Consider the following 17199-nt stretch of genomic DNA (forward strand, 5'->3'; position numbering starts at 1 on the left):
CTTCCGTATTGCTTGCTATTCCTACATCCTTCTGTCTTTCGTGTACCTTCTCCCTCGCTTGCTGTTAGTGTTTTTTCCCTCTTGCCCTCTAAATTTCTCCCTTGCTGTCACTCTTCCTCTCCTCTGCACCAGTCCTCTCCTCTATTTGTGTATGCACCCCCCCACTCCCTCCATCCTCTATTGAGTCAACACTGTTGCTGTAGAGTCTCAAGGGGAGATACATAGAGAGAGAGAGGTTGAAAGCGAGAGAGCAGGCGCCAGGTGAGGCACCACATGGCCCGGAGCTCCTGCTAAGCAAATTAGCCGCTACCGCTAACCCAAGCTCTGTTCCCAGCGGATGGGCCATACTGTAGCAGCTAGGCTAAAAAAGAGCCCCGGCACCATGACCTCATTCTCTGTTCACGTCAAATCAAAGCCTCCGGTTTACAAGCTACCGCTGCTTCCGTCGCCACTGCCTAGTCAGCTATTAGTTTGTCTAATTTTCTCTGTATCTCTTTCTCTCTCGTGGTCTCCCGCATCCTCCCTCGCTCTATTGCAGTACGAGGAAGAGCGTGGAATAGTTTACAGCGGTGTGTGAAGTCACTGATGATCACCACACAGCCTCAGGGAAGCTAACAGTGCCCTTTAGCATTTGCTAGCCTGCCTCTGCTCTACTAGGCAGTAGGGTTGGAGAGTATCCAGATTTTCGTATCATCAAACCATCCTTTTCTCTCACATTTACAGTATTACCGGCTTAGTACACAAGGGGGGCGCCAAATATACAAAAAAAAGCACATTGGATGTCTATTACCAGAATGCTAACAAAGTATGCACAAATAATAGCACATTTCCATGGAGGCTGCTAGCTAAATTTGCTAACGAACACAAACAAAAATAAACGCATTGTATAGACAGGCAATCCAGCTCATAAAGTTATACATGTATGGCTAGGAGCTACCAATGTCATTTTTTTTAAACGCATAAGAAATACTGTATCTTGCCACGTTTTGTAAACGCAGATCTAAAATGCTTCTTATTGTCATTTCTGCTCAGCATCAAACTAATATTGTGCTTCAGATGCACTTCTCCACTCGGATGAGAATTCACAAATGGGCATTATATTAAAAGACAGCGCTTTGTCTGATGTGTTGCTACTCTTCTCCAGTATTTTTCTCTGTGTAGCTCGGTAAAATGCAAGAGGTCTTTAAGCAAAACATTTATGCAATGTGGCTGGTTATGTTTTTTCTATGCTAAACATTAGAAATATGATGGCCATGCATCGTTTTTTGCAACAAAAAATACCTTTCTTTTTCATTGGAAGCTCATTTACTCATGTGGTTGCCAGCCAAATAGCGTTGCACTTCTGTTGTCACTTGATGGGAAATGAAGCTATTTTCTGACGAATGTGTTGCGCTAATGTATTTTCTGTAAAAACTATAGTTACACATCTCTGATCGTTCTATTGAAGAAAAAAAAAGTTTGACTTTCAATATTAAACGCAATCTCTGTCAGTACACAGATGGACTCAACTGCTCCCGCTTTCTCCCATTGTGCTATTTACAAACAAACATGTGACTGGGTCAACTCTTCTGGGGAACTACGGGAAGCTTCATAATGTAAAATGATGTGACTGGTGAAATGAAGAAGGCGATCAGCTTTAACTTTTAACATATTGCACAAGTTGACACAGGTATTTACATAAAAAATTGCTACAAATATTAAGATGTATTGAAAAACTTCAACAACAAAAAAATAGTTTCAATGGTATTAACAGTATTAAAAAACCATCTGTATACCGGGGTATTTCCAAATACCCCGGTATACAGTATATACAGTATACCGCCCAAACCTACTAGGCCATACAGTGGAATCTGCAGACTTGTATGAGAGGAGTGCACTGAATTGGAAAAAGCACTCCGTCTATTGTCAATACGATGTGGTTATGTATAAGACTGTATTGATAATGAGCTGGGAGTGTATAGGCTCTTGTTGAAATGAGCAGGGATAATGTAATCCACCTGTCAGGGCTACTCATGTTGATTTATCTGGTCAGTCAGAAAGACTGGATCGATCTCCACGGGGATAATGTGATGGGACCGTTGTGCCGCTACACACGCGCACATGCCCACACTCTGAGTGACTGAGAGACACCTGCCAAGAGTTCACACACCAGCGCAAAGCTCCTCTACGTAGGTTCACGCTCTTTAGTCCTTTTAGGTCAGCTGTCTCTGTGTGTGTGTGTGTGTGTGTGAGCTAGATCCCCTCTTTCCCTAAACGGGCCTTCCTCTCCCTAAATTCTAATTAGCTTTTTATGTGGGCCAATTGGAAACAACAACAGTGGCATTTTTTAAAAATTTTAATCCGAGCATTTCAGAGTAGGACGAAGTTTCCTTGTTTCACGGATGTAAGGTCAGTATTGCATGTTCCAAGCAATTGCTTGTGTGTTGACTCGACAGATCTTAGATCAGATCTGTGTCGTCGTGGTAACTTCTACCAGGAGCACTAGGGATTCCGAGGCATGAAAGCGTTAAAGCAATGTAGATATAGGGTCAAACTAGCGCTTTAAGTGCATACGCTATGTTGGTTATCCCTGGTGTGTGTCTGCTGTTTTCCAAGGGATCACACAAACGGTGTCAGACGTGAATGTTTTGGAAGTGAGTGGGCGTTTATCTGTTTTTGTTGTGTGTGTGTGTCTGTGTGTGTGTGTGCCCAACGCCGCGCATCCATGTGAGTTACGTGTGTGGATAAATGAGTGTGTGTGGGTGTGTGGGAGTAAGCTTCAAAAGCCACGGTGGGGTGACTGCAAATCCTGCTTGACTATGAAAGGAACTGAAAGGTGGGGTAGCGAGGGCTGTGGATTTTTTAGTAGTTCTTTGATGTGGCGACGCGCGGTTCTCTATCGCCGTGACCGTCGTGTCTGTTTTCCGACAGAACGACAAGCACTTCGTGTTATGAAGAATGACCTGAACGTAACACAATACTTTGTGACTCATTGAGTCATTTCTAGCCTTTCTCATGCGAGTCGTCAGAGAGATGTCCTTCGTTCGCTCAAGTGCGAGTGGAAACGGTTTTGACTTTGTATGTGTGTGTGGCTGAGAGAGAGCGATAGCAAGACTTGTTGCCATTGAAGGCCACTCAGACCGACAGAGGCAACTAATCTACTCACAATGCCTTGTGCCACAGCAGAGGGTATCTCCAAGGGTTCCAAATGACCTCTTCACATCAAATCAAATTGTATTGGTCGTATACAGGTATTTAGCAGATGTTATTGCGGGTGTAGAAAAATGCTTGTGTTCCTAGCTCCAACAGTGCAGTAGTATCAAACAATTCACAACAATACACACTATCTAAAACTAAAAGAATAGAATTAAGAAATATATAAATATTAGATCAAGCAATGTCGGAGTGGCATTGACTAAAATACAGTAGAATAGAATACAGTATGTACAGTACAATTGGAAAGTATTCAGACCCCTTCCCTTTTTTCACATTTTGTTACGTTACAGCCTTATTCTAAAATTGATTAAATAGTTTTTTTCCCTCATCAATCTACACACAATACCCCATAATGACAAAGCAAAAACAGTTTTTTTAGACATTTTTGCTAAATTATATAAAATAAAAAATCAAATGATATCACATTTATATAAGTATTCAGACCCTTTACTCAGTACTTTGTTGAAGCACTTTTGGCAGAAATTACAGCATTGAGTCCTCTTGGGTATGACGCTACAATCTTGGCACACCTGCATTTGGGGAGTTTATCCCATTCTTCTCTGCAGATCCTCTCAAGCTCTGTCAGGTTGGATGGGGAGAGTTACTTCACAGTTTTTTTCAGATCTCTCCAGAGATGTTCGATCGGGTTCATGTCCAGGCTCTGGCTGGGCCAAGACAATACTCCTGTGTTGTCTTGGCTGTATGCTTATGGTCATTGTCTTGTTGGAAGGTGAACCTTCACCCAACTCTGGAGCAGGTTTTCTTCAAGGATCTCTTTGTACTTTACTCCGTTCATCTTTGCCTCAATCCTGACTAGTCTCCCAGTCCCTTCCGCTAAAAAACATTCTCACAGCATGAAGCTGCCACCACCATGCTTCACCATATGGATGTTGCCAGGTTTCCTCAAGTTGTGATGCTTGGCATTCAGGCCATAGAGTTCAAATTTGGTTTCATCAGACCAGAGAATCTTGTTTCTGATGGACTGAGAGTCTTTAGGTGCCTTTTGGCAAACTCCAAGCGGGCTGTCATGTGCATTTTACTGAGGAGTGGTTTCCGTCTGGTCACCCTACCATAAAGGCCTGATTGGTGTAGTGCTACAGAGTTGGTTGTCCTTCTGGAAGGTTCTTCCATCTCCACAGAGGAACTCTGGAGCTCTGTCAGTGACCATCGGGTTCTTGGTCACCTCCCTGACCTTCTCCCCCGATTGCTCAGTTTGGCCAGGCGCCAGCTCTAGGAAGAGTCTTGGTGGTTCCACCGTGTTCTTGGGGACCTTCAATGCTGCAGAAATGTTTTGGTACCCTTCCCCAGATATGTGCCTCGACACAATCCTGTCTCGGAGCTCTACGGACAATTCCTTTGACCTCATGGCTTGGTTTTTGCTCTGATATGCACTGTCAACTGTGGGACCTTTATATAGACAGGTGTGTGCCTTTCCAAATCAAATTGAATTTACCACAGGTGGACTCCAATCAAGTTGTAGAAACACCTCAAGGATGATCAATGGAACTATACATTCATGTACATGCTACCTCAGTTAGCCCAACCAACCGGTGCCCCCGCACATTGGCTACCCGGGCTATCTGCATTGTGTCCCGCCACCTGCCAACCCCTCTTTTACGCTACTGCTACTCTCTGTTTATCATATATGCATAGTTACTTGCTACTGTTATTTTTCACTGTATTTTTACTGTTGTTTTTATTTCTTAACTTACCTATTGTTCACCTAATACCTTTTTTTTTTACTTAGAAATTGCACTGTTGGTTAGAGCCTCTAAGTAAGCATTTCACTTTAAGGTCTACACCTGTTGTATTCGACGCACGTGACAAATAAACTTTGATTTGATTTGGAAACAGGATGCACCTGAACTCAACTTCGAGTCTCATACCAAAGGGTCTGAATACTTATGTAAATAAGGTATTTCTGTTTTTAATTTTTAATAAATGTACAAACATTTCGAAAAACCTGTTTTCGCTTTGTCATTATGGGGTATTGTGTGAAGATTGTTGAGGATTTAAATGAAATCCACAATAAGTCTGTAACGTAACAAAATGTGGAAAAAGTCAAGGGGTCGGAATACTTTCCGAAGGCTCTGTACATATAAGATGAGTAAAGCAGTATGTAAACATTATTAAAGTGACTATTGTTCCATTGTTAAAGTGGCCAGGGATTCCAAGTCTATGTATATAGGGCAGCAGCCTCTAAGGTGCTAGGTTGCGTAACTGGGTGGAAGCCAGCTAGTGATGGCTATTTAACAGTCTGATGGCCTTGAGATAGAAGCTGTTTTTCAGTGTCTCTGTTCCAGCTTTGATGCACCTGTACTGACCTCACCTTCTGGATGATAACGGGGTGAACAGGCATTGGCTTGGGTGGTTGATGTCCTTGATGATCTTTTTGGCCTTCTTGTGACATCGGGTGCTGTAGGTGTCCTGGAGGGCAGGTAGTTTTCCCCCGGTGATGCGTTGGGCAGACCGCGCCACCCTCAGGAGAGCCTTGCGGTTGCGGGCGGTGCAGTTGCCATACCAGGCGGTGATACAGCCCGACAGGATGCTCTCAATTGTGCATCTGTAAAAGTTTGTGAGGCTTTTAGGGGCCAAGCCAAATTTCTTCAGCCTCCTGAGGTTGAAGAGGCGCTATTGCACCTTCTTCACCACACTGTCTGTGTGGGTGTACCATTTCAGATCATCAGTGATGTGTACTCTGAGGAACTTTCTACCTTCTCCACTGCTGTCCCATCGATGTGGATGGGGCGTGCTCCCTCTGCTGTTTCCTAAAGTCCACGATCAGCTCGTTTTGTTGATGTTGAGTGAGAGGTTATTTTCCCAGGGCCCTCACCTCCTTCCTCTAGGTTGTCTCATAATTGTTGGTAATCAGGCCTACTACTGTTGTGTTGTCCGCAAACTTGATGATTGAATTGGAGGCGTGCATGGCCACACAGTCATGGGTGAACAGGGAGTACAGGAGGGGGCTGAGCACGCACCCCTGTGGGGCTCTCTCTCTTTCGGTCTTCCACTGGTCACCTTGAACGAGACATTCGTGGAGATACAATGGCATTTTAAACATTCAGTGTCAGTGTGTCCATGCTACTGTGAATTAGTGGCCCCTGCTCTTGTCTGGGCTCTCTATCAAAACACAATGAGTCATTTCTCCATTATATCCTCTAGTGCTGGCCAACGCTAAAACGGTACTGTAGCAAAACCTATTTTCCTTAGCAGGGGCACGTTGGTAATCATATTGTTGTTATATAAGTGTTTATTTTTGGGGGGAGAGGAATGAGATGACAGAATAGGATTGCACCCGGCTTTGCAGAACAGATCCAAGCCATTTGATCGGCTTAGCACCAAAAAATATTACAAAAGAAAAGCCTTTTTCTTGCCTGTGCAGCACAACAGTTATAAATATTTTAGAAGGAGAGAGGGAGAAAGAGAGAGAGATTAAAAAAGTTAAAACTAACAGGATGAGTGCAGGGAGTTATTTACTCAGGGCTGGGGGCGAGTGCGAGCTTACAGTGAGAGGTGGTGTTTGTACACACGCACACACACACACACACACACACACACACACACACACACACACACATACACACACACACACACACACACACACACACACACACACACACACAGATGTAAAAAGGCACGCAGAGACAGAAGGAAAGCACGGAGGCCTACAGACAGCCAGCCAGAAAGAGAGACAAGCGTACAGGCAGGTCAACCCAACATAATGCATACAAAGACACGTGCAGATAGACAGATGGCTTTGTTCACTGGCCCATAGCAGCCCAGCCCCTAGGCCAGGTGAGCCAGATGATGGACCCAACGCAACGGCTAAGCATTCACGTGTGTGTGTGTGTGTGTGTGTGTGTGTGTGTGTGTGTGTGTGTGTGTGTGTGTGTGTGTGTGTGTGTGTGTGTGTGTGTGTGTGTGTGTGTGTGAGAACAGCAGAGCGATCCTTAGAAGTGAACTATGGAGAGAGGAAGAAAGACAGACGGAGACTGAGATTCACAACCTCTCCTTCATTTCACTGCGAGACCCTTTTTACTCCAGCGCCCATCACTCAAGAATCTCACACACACACACACACACACACACACACACACACACACACTTGTGTGTTGCCCTGCCAAACGGAAACGCTGTGTTTGGGTTGGCATTGTGCGGGGTGGAGAGAGAAAAAGAATGGGAGAGATTGGAGACATGGCAGAATGGAAAGCTTTAAGCCTAGACCCGCATTGCTACGGTTTATGGACTTATGATCTGGTACTTCAGAAGCTGCTCAGAATGAAACCTACTGTATGTCCTGTGAATGAGACAAGTATTATAGCTTGTCATTACCTTAATCACTGGCGCTGGATCGCCAATGCCTTTTCAAAGCCTCTGATCACTGCTCTGGAAGGCTCTTGTTGGAGGTTTTTGCTGGCTGAATAGTCGTGTGTGTGTGTGTGTGTGTGTGTGTGTGTGTGTGTGTGTCTGCGCATGTGTATTTGAAAGGATTTGACAGTGCTCAAACGTCAAGCTTGACTGAGTCAGGCTTCAGTCACAGATTACTTTCACCTGCCTTGTTGTAAACCAATTCTATGCCCCCATTTTAGTCTTTCTACTCTCTTTTTCTGACACACACACACACACACACACACACACAAACACGCCGCGGTGGCCTAATTTCAAAACACAGTTGATGTAACTACACGAGCTCCTGCAAGAACGAGCATTTGTATTGTTACCCTGGGTATATATGGGAGGTTTGAAGGGGTGAAGTTTCCTCTAAGGACAGATCTAGGATCAGTCCTAACCTTAACCATTAGTGGAGAAAATGGGGAAACTGACCCAGGATCGGCTTCCAGGAGCAACTTCACCCTCCGCCGACGGTCTGGGATTGAAAAGGCCAGATGAATCAATGGGCATGATTTTGTAACCAGTACTGTCTGTCTCTGTGGTAGCTCAATCGCTCTTCTCTCCTACTGTATGACAGTTGACGCTGAGTCGTTTTGTTATGTATTTCTATTGGTTGGTGTTTGGGACGGGGATCATGGAACAGTCGTTTTGTTATGTCTTTCTATTGGTTGGTGGTTGGGACGGGGATCATGGAACAGTCGTTTTGTTATGTCTTTCTATTGGTTGGTGTTTGGGACGGGGATCATGGAACAGTCGTTTTGTTATGTCTTTCTATTGGTTGGTGTTTGGGACGGGGATCATGGGACAGTTGTTTTGACAAATTTGAGGTGAAATGGTTTAATGCGTTTTCAAATTCACAACTGCATGCGTACACGCGCACAACTGCCACGCACATTACGCACGCACGCACACACAACCCTCATAACCATCCTGATCGGAACAGGTTTCACTGCCGGTGTGCCCGCTCTGGGTGCTGGCACCTGGTTGCTCCAGGGGTTTGTTTGTGTTGGGGCGTGGTGGGCACTCCAGCTGTGATGCCCAACTTCCCACCGCAGTGCCTTGCCCTGGCATCTCACCAGATGCCTGACCCAGATAGATCCAGCAGTGCCAGGGGAGAGGATAGGGGGCGCCACCCAAAACACACACACACACACACACACATCTGCCACCCCAGCAGGTGAGCCTAAGCAAATAATTAGGATTTTTGGGGGGAGAAATACAAATTGTCTCCCGCTGTGCTGCTTTCCAGCTGGGTGCTAATCATAGTTGGTGGGGGTCAATTCCAATTCTAATTGCAATTTTCCTCCAAACAACTGAATTGAAATGGCATTGACCCCAACCCAGGTGCTAACACTAGGCCGGGTCAGAGGTGCACAGCTCCAATCCTCAGTCAGTGTTTCCCATTTTTTTTTTTCTCCCCTTGACTTTCAATCAGACACTCCAGAAGTGGTTACCGCCTGGGTAACCAGGGGTGCGTTCAGCAAGGTGAAACATTCAGCGCTCCGCTGATAGAAATGTGGCCAATGTACTGCTCTTTGTGTCTCACTTCATCCCAGTATCATATCTCTGTCTGTGCTCCCCATCCATTAAGACAGGTCAAGGAGAGCTCCTAACGACGACACAGGTGGAAGGGACTATTCCAAAGCTTGTGAGAACATTGTTAAAGAGAAGAAGTGCTGACTTAGTTCTACTATGGGCTACTTTCATTCTCCTACTCTGCACTGGTCTCTCCTGTGCTGAAAAAGGTTTAGCTAAATATAACTGCGCTATATCAATGCTTGGCTAGTGTTGTTATCATTGATTTATTGCTTGTCCAGATTCCACCTTCTGACACCCCTCTTCCCCAGTGGCTCCTGATGTTGGCACTGGGAGGAGTCCCCTTCCCTTCTCTCCTTATTGGTGTGTCTGCCAGAGCCCTCTGGGCCCTGTGTGTTGTGGTGTGTGTGTGTGTGTGTGTGTGTGTGTGTGTGTGTGTGTGTGTGTGTGCCACCAGAGGGTAGACAGATGGAGGCGGCTATTGTTCTGTTGTGTTGCCCTGGAGCAGCGGGCACAGCCTCAAAGGCCGTGGCAGCGGAGCAGAGCAGAAGGAACAGGGACTCCTCCCAGTGCCACCCCACCTAACACCGGGCTGCTGGCTCCCGTATGGGTCTGCTAGGAGGGTGGGCTGAGCACAAGGACAGACCAAGAAGTCAAATCTATTGTTATTGGTCACGTACACATATTTTGCAGATGTTATCGCAGGGGCAGCAAAATGCTTATATTTCTAGCTCTGACAGTGCAGTAATACCTGACAATACAAAACAATACACACTATTCCAAAGAAATTAAAAGAAAGAAATGAAGAAATATCATAACGAGCAATGTCAGAGTCCGGAATATAAATATATACACCAGCTAGTTTATTAGGTACACCCATCTAGTCCCGGGTCGGGCCCCCTTTGCCTCTGGAACAGCCTGAATTCTTCAGGGAATTCTATAAGGTGTTGGAAACATTCCACAGGGATGTTGGCCCATGCTGACGTGAATATCATCACGCAGTTGCTGCAGATTGGACGGCGGAATCTTCATACTGCGAACAGAGACTTGCTTGCGCTGCGCTCTGCTCTGAAAGGCTGTGTGTGGCATAGAGAGAGAAAGTAGCCAAACCGACTCGCGCAAGTTAGACAAACTTGTTGCTGCCGTAGGTTATCTATCATATCATCTAGTAGTACCTGTCTTGTTCACTGCGTCAAATCGTTGTAAAGAAGCTAGCTAGCTACAGTAGCCAGCTAAGATAGCCAGCTAGCTAGCTAAAGTTGCAAGGCTAATTGAGACTATTTTGCTGCACTCTGTCCGATGTCTACATTCATATGAAACAACAGCCTACTCCTTCTCATTTAGCCAATTTAGTTACGTCATTTGAATTCCATTTTCCATTGATTAGAAATCTCCCACCTCACTTGCTACACATGGAGCCTCTGACTGTAGTGCCGCTTTGACCGACAATAACAAGCTACACTGGTGAAACGTGTGTAGGCTACCGGTGTGTCTTTTTATGGGGTGCACTTTAAAAGAATATTGTGTTGGTCTATCCTTGTAGGCTGTGTAGAAATGTCACGTAGATCATTGTATTAAATTTAGACAAAGCCTTAAAAAAAAAATAGGCCACCCCCCCAAAAAACAATTAATACTCTCCCAGATAATCGAAACCTAACATTTGTTCAGATAATCGAATATTCGAAAAAACCATCCCTAGTCACAGGACAACGTACTACCGTCATTCATAAACATACAGATTCATATACGTTCATAACCTTGACTATTCATTTCGGTGTATATACAGTCACTCCGCGGTCCGCACCCAGTCGTTATTATACAACAGTAGCACAGCACTGTTTTGCTAGCCAATGACAGATGGGGACTGCAGATGTAAGTTTTGTAGCTACATCTGGGGCAATGTATTTGTTGTTCATGTTCCCTGGCAGATAAACCATATAGACTTGAATAAAACATTATTGAATTCATTGTCCCGCTCTCACCCCAGTACACAGGTCATTTAAGACTGCTGATGGAGGATATTGCTATGTGCTGAATTTGCCCAGGATTTTAAACGAGTTCAAATGAGGTGTTTGTGTGGATGCTCATGTGTGGGTGTTTGCACTGAGAACTCCCTCTCCCTCTCTCTCTCTCTCTCTCTGAATGCTACTGAAAGACACCGTGTGTACTCGTTCCCCCTCACCTCTCTGCGGCGTGTTAAATATTTCAAGCTCGGCATTCACACTGCATTGGGCAGCACTAGCGTCGAGCGCGAGCCCGTGGCCCGCGGGTACAGGGTGGTCACGCTACGGAGGAAATTTGAGAAGAGCCTCCAGATAACTTCTAATATCTGATGTGCCGGTGCTGCTGGACATGTAGTGAGAGAGCAAGTCTGCGTCCGTGGCTCTGTGGGAGCCTACTTGAACTGGATTTCAGTGGTTTAAGGACGAGATGGAAGAAAAGATGCAGGAAGATGTACACAGGCACACACATATTATGGGTACACACACACACACACACACACACACACACACCACAGTTGGATTCTTTACAGAGGTACAGTGACTCCAGGCCTGCGTGCTTAATATAAGGGCAATGCTGCCCCCTTCTGGACAGGTATACATGTACACATCGGAATAGGAGATACTTACACACACACGTACGTTTGTTTAACTGTCCTTGAGGGGACCACACAATTGATTCCCATTCCAAATCCAATTTTCCCTAAACCTAACCCCAAAACCTTAAACCTAATCCTAACTCCTAACCCTAATTGCAACCCTAACCCCTAAACCTAAAAAAAACCGTTTTCCTTGTGGGGACCGGTTGACATGTCCCCACAATTTCCCTAGTTTTACTATCCTTTTCTGGTGTTCTTGTTCCCACAAGGATAGTAAAACTAAACCAAACCACACACATATAATATAATATAATATATATATATATACACACACAATCCCATTTTCTACATCCTCTCTCTCTGAGGATACATTTATACAATGTTTCAAATGAACTATTTTTCAGCACAATGCTAGGAAGGAGGGAGAGCCACCTCAGGCAGACTGATAAAAGCTGATTATCACCAATATGGGAGTGAGGGATGACAGGTGAGAACAAACAGAGGAATATAACAAATTCTAAAAATAATTATTGTGAAGAAGTGCTAGGCCAAGTTCTCCCAGAGCTTTTTCGAACCGGCAAAAGCCCAGCCACCTCTAGGAGAGGGCTTGTCAGGGCCCTCTTCATGCATGTCTGCTCTGATGTGGCGCCTGTAGCCTAATAGTCTGCCGAGTGAGGACTGACTGGGCTGGGAGGTTAAACTCTACTGCTTCCACAGTCACGCAGTCTCTTCCTCTCTGTCTCTCTCTCTCTCTCTCTCTCTTTAACTCTGTTTCTGTCTACCTCTCTCCTCTCTGTCTCTCTCTCTCTCTCTCTCTCTCTCTCTCTCTCTCTCTCTCTCTCTCTCTCTCTCTTTAACTCTGTTTCTGTCTACCTCTCTCCTCTGTCTCGTGACTCTCACTTTCTTTCTGACTCTTTTTCTCTTTCTTTCTCTCATCTTTCTCTCTCTCTCTCTCTCAATTCAAGGGGCTTTATTGTCATGGGAAACATATGTTAACATTGCCAAAGCAAGTGAAGTAGATAATATACAAAAGTGAAATAAACAATAAAAATGAACAGGAAACATTACACTCACAGAAGTTCCAAAATAATAAAGACATTTAAACTGTCATATTATGTATATATACAGTGTTGTAACAATGTGCAAATGGTTAAAGTACAAAAGGGAAAATAAATAAACATAAATATGTGTTATATTTACAATGGTGTTTGTTCTTCACTGGTTGCCCTTTTCTTGTGGCAACAGGTCACAAATATTGCTGTTGTGATGGCACACTGTGGTATTTCACCCAGTAGATATGGGAGTTTATCAAAATCGGGTTTGTTTTTGAATTCTTTGTGGATCTGTGTAATCTGAGGGAAATATGTGTCTCTAATATGGTCATACATTTGGCAGGAGGTTAGGAAGTGCAGCTCAGTTTCCACCTCATTTTGTGGGCAGTGTGCACATAGCCTGTCTTCTCTTGAGAGCCAGGTCTGCCTACGGCGGCCTTTCTCAATAGCAAGGCTATGCTCACTGACTCTGTACATAGTCAAAGCTTTACTTAAGTTTGGGTCAGTCACAGTGGTCAGGTATTCTGCCACTGTGTACTCTCTGTACTCTCTGTTTAGGGCCAAATAGCATTCTAGTTTGCTCTGTTTTTTTGTTAATTCTTTCCAATGTGTCAAGTAATTATCTTTTTGTTTTCTCATGATTTGGTTGGGTCTAATTGTGTTGCTGTCCTGGGACTCTGTGGGGTCTGTTTGTGTTTGTGAACAGAGCCCCAGGACCAGCTTGCTTAGGGGACTCTTCTCTAGGTTCATCTCTCTGTAGGTGATGACTTTGTTATGGTTTGGGAATCGCTTCCTTTTAGGTGGTTGTAGAATTTAATGGCTCTTTTCTAGATTTTGATAATTAGCGGGTATCGGCCTAATTCTGCTCTGCATGCATTATTTGGTGTTTAACGTTGTATACAGAGGATATTTTTGCAGAATTCTGCATGCGGAGTCTCAATTTGGTGTTTGTCCCATTTTGTGAATTATTTTGAACCAGATCCTAATTGCTATGTCGAATTTTATGTTCCTTTTGATGTCATAGAATGCCCTTCTTGCCTTGTCTCTCAGATCGTTCACAGCTTTGTGGAAGTTACCTGTGGTGCTGATGTTTAGGCCAAGGTATGTATAGTTTTTTGTGTGCTCTTGGGCAACGGTGTCTAGATGGAATTTGTATTTGTGGTCCTGGCAACCGGACCTTTTTTGAAACACAATTATTTTGGTCTTACTGAGATTTACTGTCAGGGCCCAGGTCTGTCAGAATCTGTGCAGAAGATCTAGGTGCTGCTGTAGGCCCTCCTTGGTTGGTGACAGAAGCATCAGATCATCATCAAACAGTAGACATTTGACTTCAGATTCTAGTAGAGTGAGGCCGGGTGCTGCAGACTGTTCTAGTGCCAATTCGTTGATATATATGTTGAAGAGAGTAGAGGTTAAGCTGCATCCCTGTCTCAGCCCACAGCCCCGTGGGAAGAAATGTGTTTGTTTTTTGCCTATTTTAACCACACACTTGTTGTTTGTGTACATGGATATTATAATGTTGTATGTTTTTCCCCCAACACCACTTTCCATCAATTTGTTTTGCAGACCCTCATACCAAATTGAGTCAAAGGCTTTTTTGAAATCAACAAAGCATGAGAAGACTTTGCCTTTGTTTTGGTTTGTTTGTTTGTCAATTAGGGTGTGCAGGGTGAATATGTGGTCTGTCATACGATAATTTGGTAAAAAGCCAATTTGACATTTGCTCAGTACATTGTTTTCACTGAGAAAATGTACAAGTCTGCTCTTAATGATAATGCAGAGGATTTTCCCAAGGTTGCTGTTGACGCATATCCCACGGTAGTTATTGGGGTCAAATTTGTCTTTGTCTCCACTTTTGTAGATTGGGGTGATCAGTCCTTGGTTCCAAATATTGGGGAAGATGCCAGAGATAAGGATGATGTTAAAGAGTTTTAGTATAGTCAATTGGATTTTGTTGTCTGAATATGTTAGAATTTCATTGAGGATACCATCAACACCACATGGGTTGGCATGGGTTGGAGGGTTTGTATTTTGTCTTGTAGTTCATTCAAGGTAGTTGGAGAATCCAGTGGGTTCTGGTAGTCTTTAATAGTTGATTCTAAGATTTGTATTTGATCATGTATATGTTTTTGCTGTCTCTCTCTCTCTCTCTCTCTCTCATTCTTTCTCTCTCTCTCATTCTTTCTCTCTCTCATCTTTTCTCTCTCTCATTTTCTTCCTCTGTCTCTTTCTCAAACACACATTTGCATGTACTAGCTCTAAAAAAAATTGCATTTTCAACGTTTTTGGTCTCTAGCCTCCCACTCTCATCTCTCCCCCTCTCCCTGTCACTCGCGCTGTGTGGGGATGGTCGTGTGTTTTTGCCTGGCTTATTTGGGTCTTGCCCAATTATAATGTCCCCGCCACCGCCACGTCTCTTATTCCCCTGCCCCCTCAGTGGGTGAGTGCCCTGACCTGAGCCCTGTGGCACAGCGGTGGGGCCTCCCCATTCCCTTGCCTCAGTGGCCTGTCCTAAATGATGATGCTAATGATGGTGAACCAGACTCACACACCTCTCTCTCTCGCTCTCTTTCTACCTCTCTCTATGTAGCTCTCTCTCTGTAAAGTATCTCTCTCCCTCCCCCTCCCTCTCTCAGATGACTGGTCACTAAGTAGACTAGGCTACTCATTTGGAGCATGACACAGTCTTCCCACACTCTATTCACGCTCTATTCAGATTAAACTGGAAAGATGTTGGGGGTTTTTTCACACAAGTTTAGATTTAACCATAACGGGAAACAGTACTCATGATTAATTAAACGTAACCTTTGTTTTTTGTGTAATGAAGACCAATGCTACCCCCTACTGGTGTATTAGACTATGGGTTCATTGACTTATTATTCTCAGCTCTTACCCCTGATCCTTACCGTGAGTTCCTTGATATTGCCCAGCCTTTCCATAGCCCATATATTGAAGATGAAGCTATTCTTTCACTTTTCACTTCATGCATCATTTAAACCAAATTATGTTGAAGGCCAACTCAATATCGCTCCCTTTGGCTGGACCTCACACAATTGGTCCAACTGGGAAAAGTGCCCCATAGCATGGCTAATAGCTCTAAAAGTTTCACACTGACAGTTGTAAACAGGGCCATGCGACTACATACACAAAGTTTGCACTATAACGCCTGGGAACTCCCGCTTAGACTACTGTGTTGTTTGTGTCCTATTTGTGGCCTTTCATTTGGTCCAAACACATGTTCAAAGGTTTTGGGGGAATGACTCTGACTTTAGGAATTGGTACCACTACCACAATGGCCATTTTGTATTTCAACCATATTTTTTTCAGTTAACTGTCTGTAAACAGATATACTGTATGAGTTTAAGAAATATAAATTGTGACAGCAGTTGTTTGGCCTTTGACTAGTGTTAGCCTGTAAAAAGAAGCTGTGTTTTTCTATAATTCTTATGCAACCACAGGGAGAGCCATCTGAAGGTCATGCTTCGTTCAGAGTCTGAGAAGCCTTACCGTTTTCTCAACCAAGACCACTTCCTTCTCCTCTTGGCTCTCAAGACCGTTCGCGGTCAGACTTGGCCAGCTGTGGTTGTGCTTGGCCTAAATACTGTCAGTAGTGTGATGGAAATGCTGTCTCTCTCTCTCTGTCTCTCTCTATCGCTCTCTCTCTTGCTCTCTCGCCAACTGGCACATGCTTGTCTTATAGAGGAGCTATCTAAACACATGCCTGTTGGTCTGAGCCAGAGTACCACAGACAGCCATGGGAATTTGAAGTGGGCAGTGATGAAGATGGCTGTGGTGTCCTCAAAGGACCCCTCCAGTCAAAGAGATGGACTTGCTCATCCCTACTCACTGCTCATTTCTCTATCAATCTCTCTTTTTCTCTCTTCTACGTCAATCTCCCTCTCTACTTTTCCCCTCCTCTCTTTCTTCTCTTCCTCTCCTCCCTCTGATACTCTATCTTTTCCCCACTCTCGTAATCAGAGAGTTTAAAGCTTTATTGCTTTGGCTGGTCCAAGCTGTTTTTCTGCACATAATGTACACTTATTTTATCCACTCCAGTGAACTTTTACTACAGATTTTAACTGTTGTTATCTTCAGCCTGCTTCTCTGAAGCTGTCAGCTCTACGTGACGAGGTGTGTTGTGTGTCTTCTCTCAAGCTGTCAGCTCTACGTGACGAGGTGTGTTGTGTGTCTTCTCTCAAGCTTTCAGCTCTATGTGACGAGGTGTGTTGTGTGTCTTCTCTCAAGCTGTCAGCTCTATGTGACGAGGTGTGTTGTGTGTCTTCTCTCAACCTGTCAGCTCTATGTGACGAGGTGTGTTGTGTGTCTTATCTCAAGCTGTCAGCTCTATGTGACGAGGTGTGTTGTGTGTCTTATCTCAAGCTGTCAGCTCTATGTGACGAGGTGTGTTGTGTGTCTTCTCTCAAC

At 44.4% G+C, this 17199-nt stretch overlaps 1 protein-coding gene across 6 annotated transcripts in view; it reads left to right on the forward strand.

Moving 5' to 3' along the window:
• adarb1b (adenosine deaminase RNA specific B1b) overlaps window positions 1–17199 on the forward strand; it is a 181238-nt gene that overhangs the window by 114428 nt on the left and 49611 nt on the right. The window contains exon 1 of one of the 6 annotated variants that reach the window (XM_029703512.1): window positions 13857–13875. The exons of the other annotated variants lie outside the window; for them this stretch is intronic. The gene's annotated coding sequence lies outside the window, so the exon portion shown is untranslated. Of the gene's footprint in view, window positions 1–13856; window positions 13876–17199 lie in introns of those variants that run through there. 6 annotated transcript variants of the gene reach the window in all.

This window comes from Salmo trutta, chromosome 20, assembly GCF_901001165.1.
Source record: "Salmo trutta chromosome 20, fSalTru1.1, whole genome shotgun sequence".
Classification (NCBI taxonomy): domain Eukaryota; kingdom Metazoa; phylum Chordata; class Actinopteri; order Salmoniformes; family Salmonidae; genus Salmo; species Salmo trutta.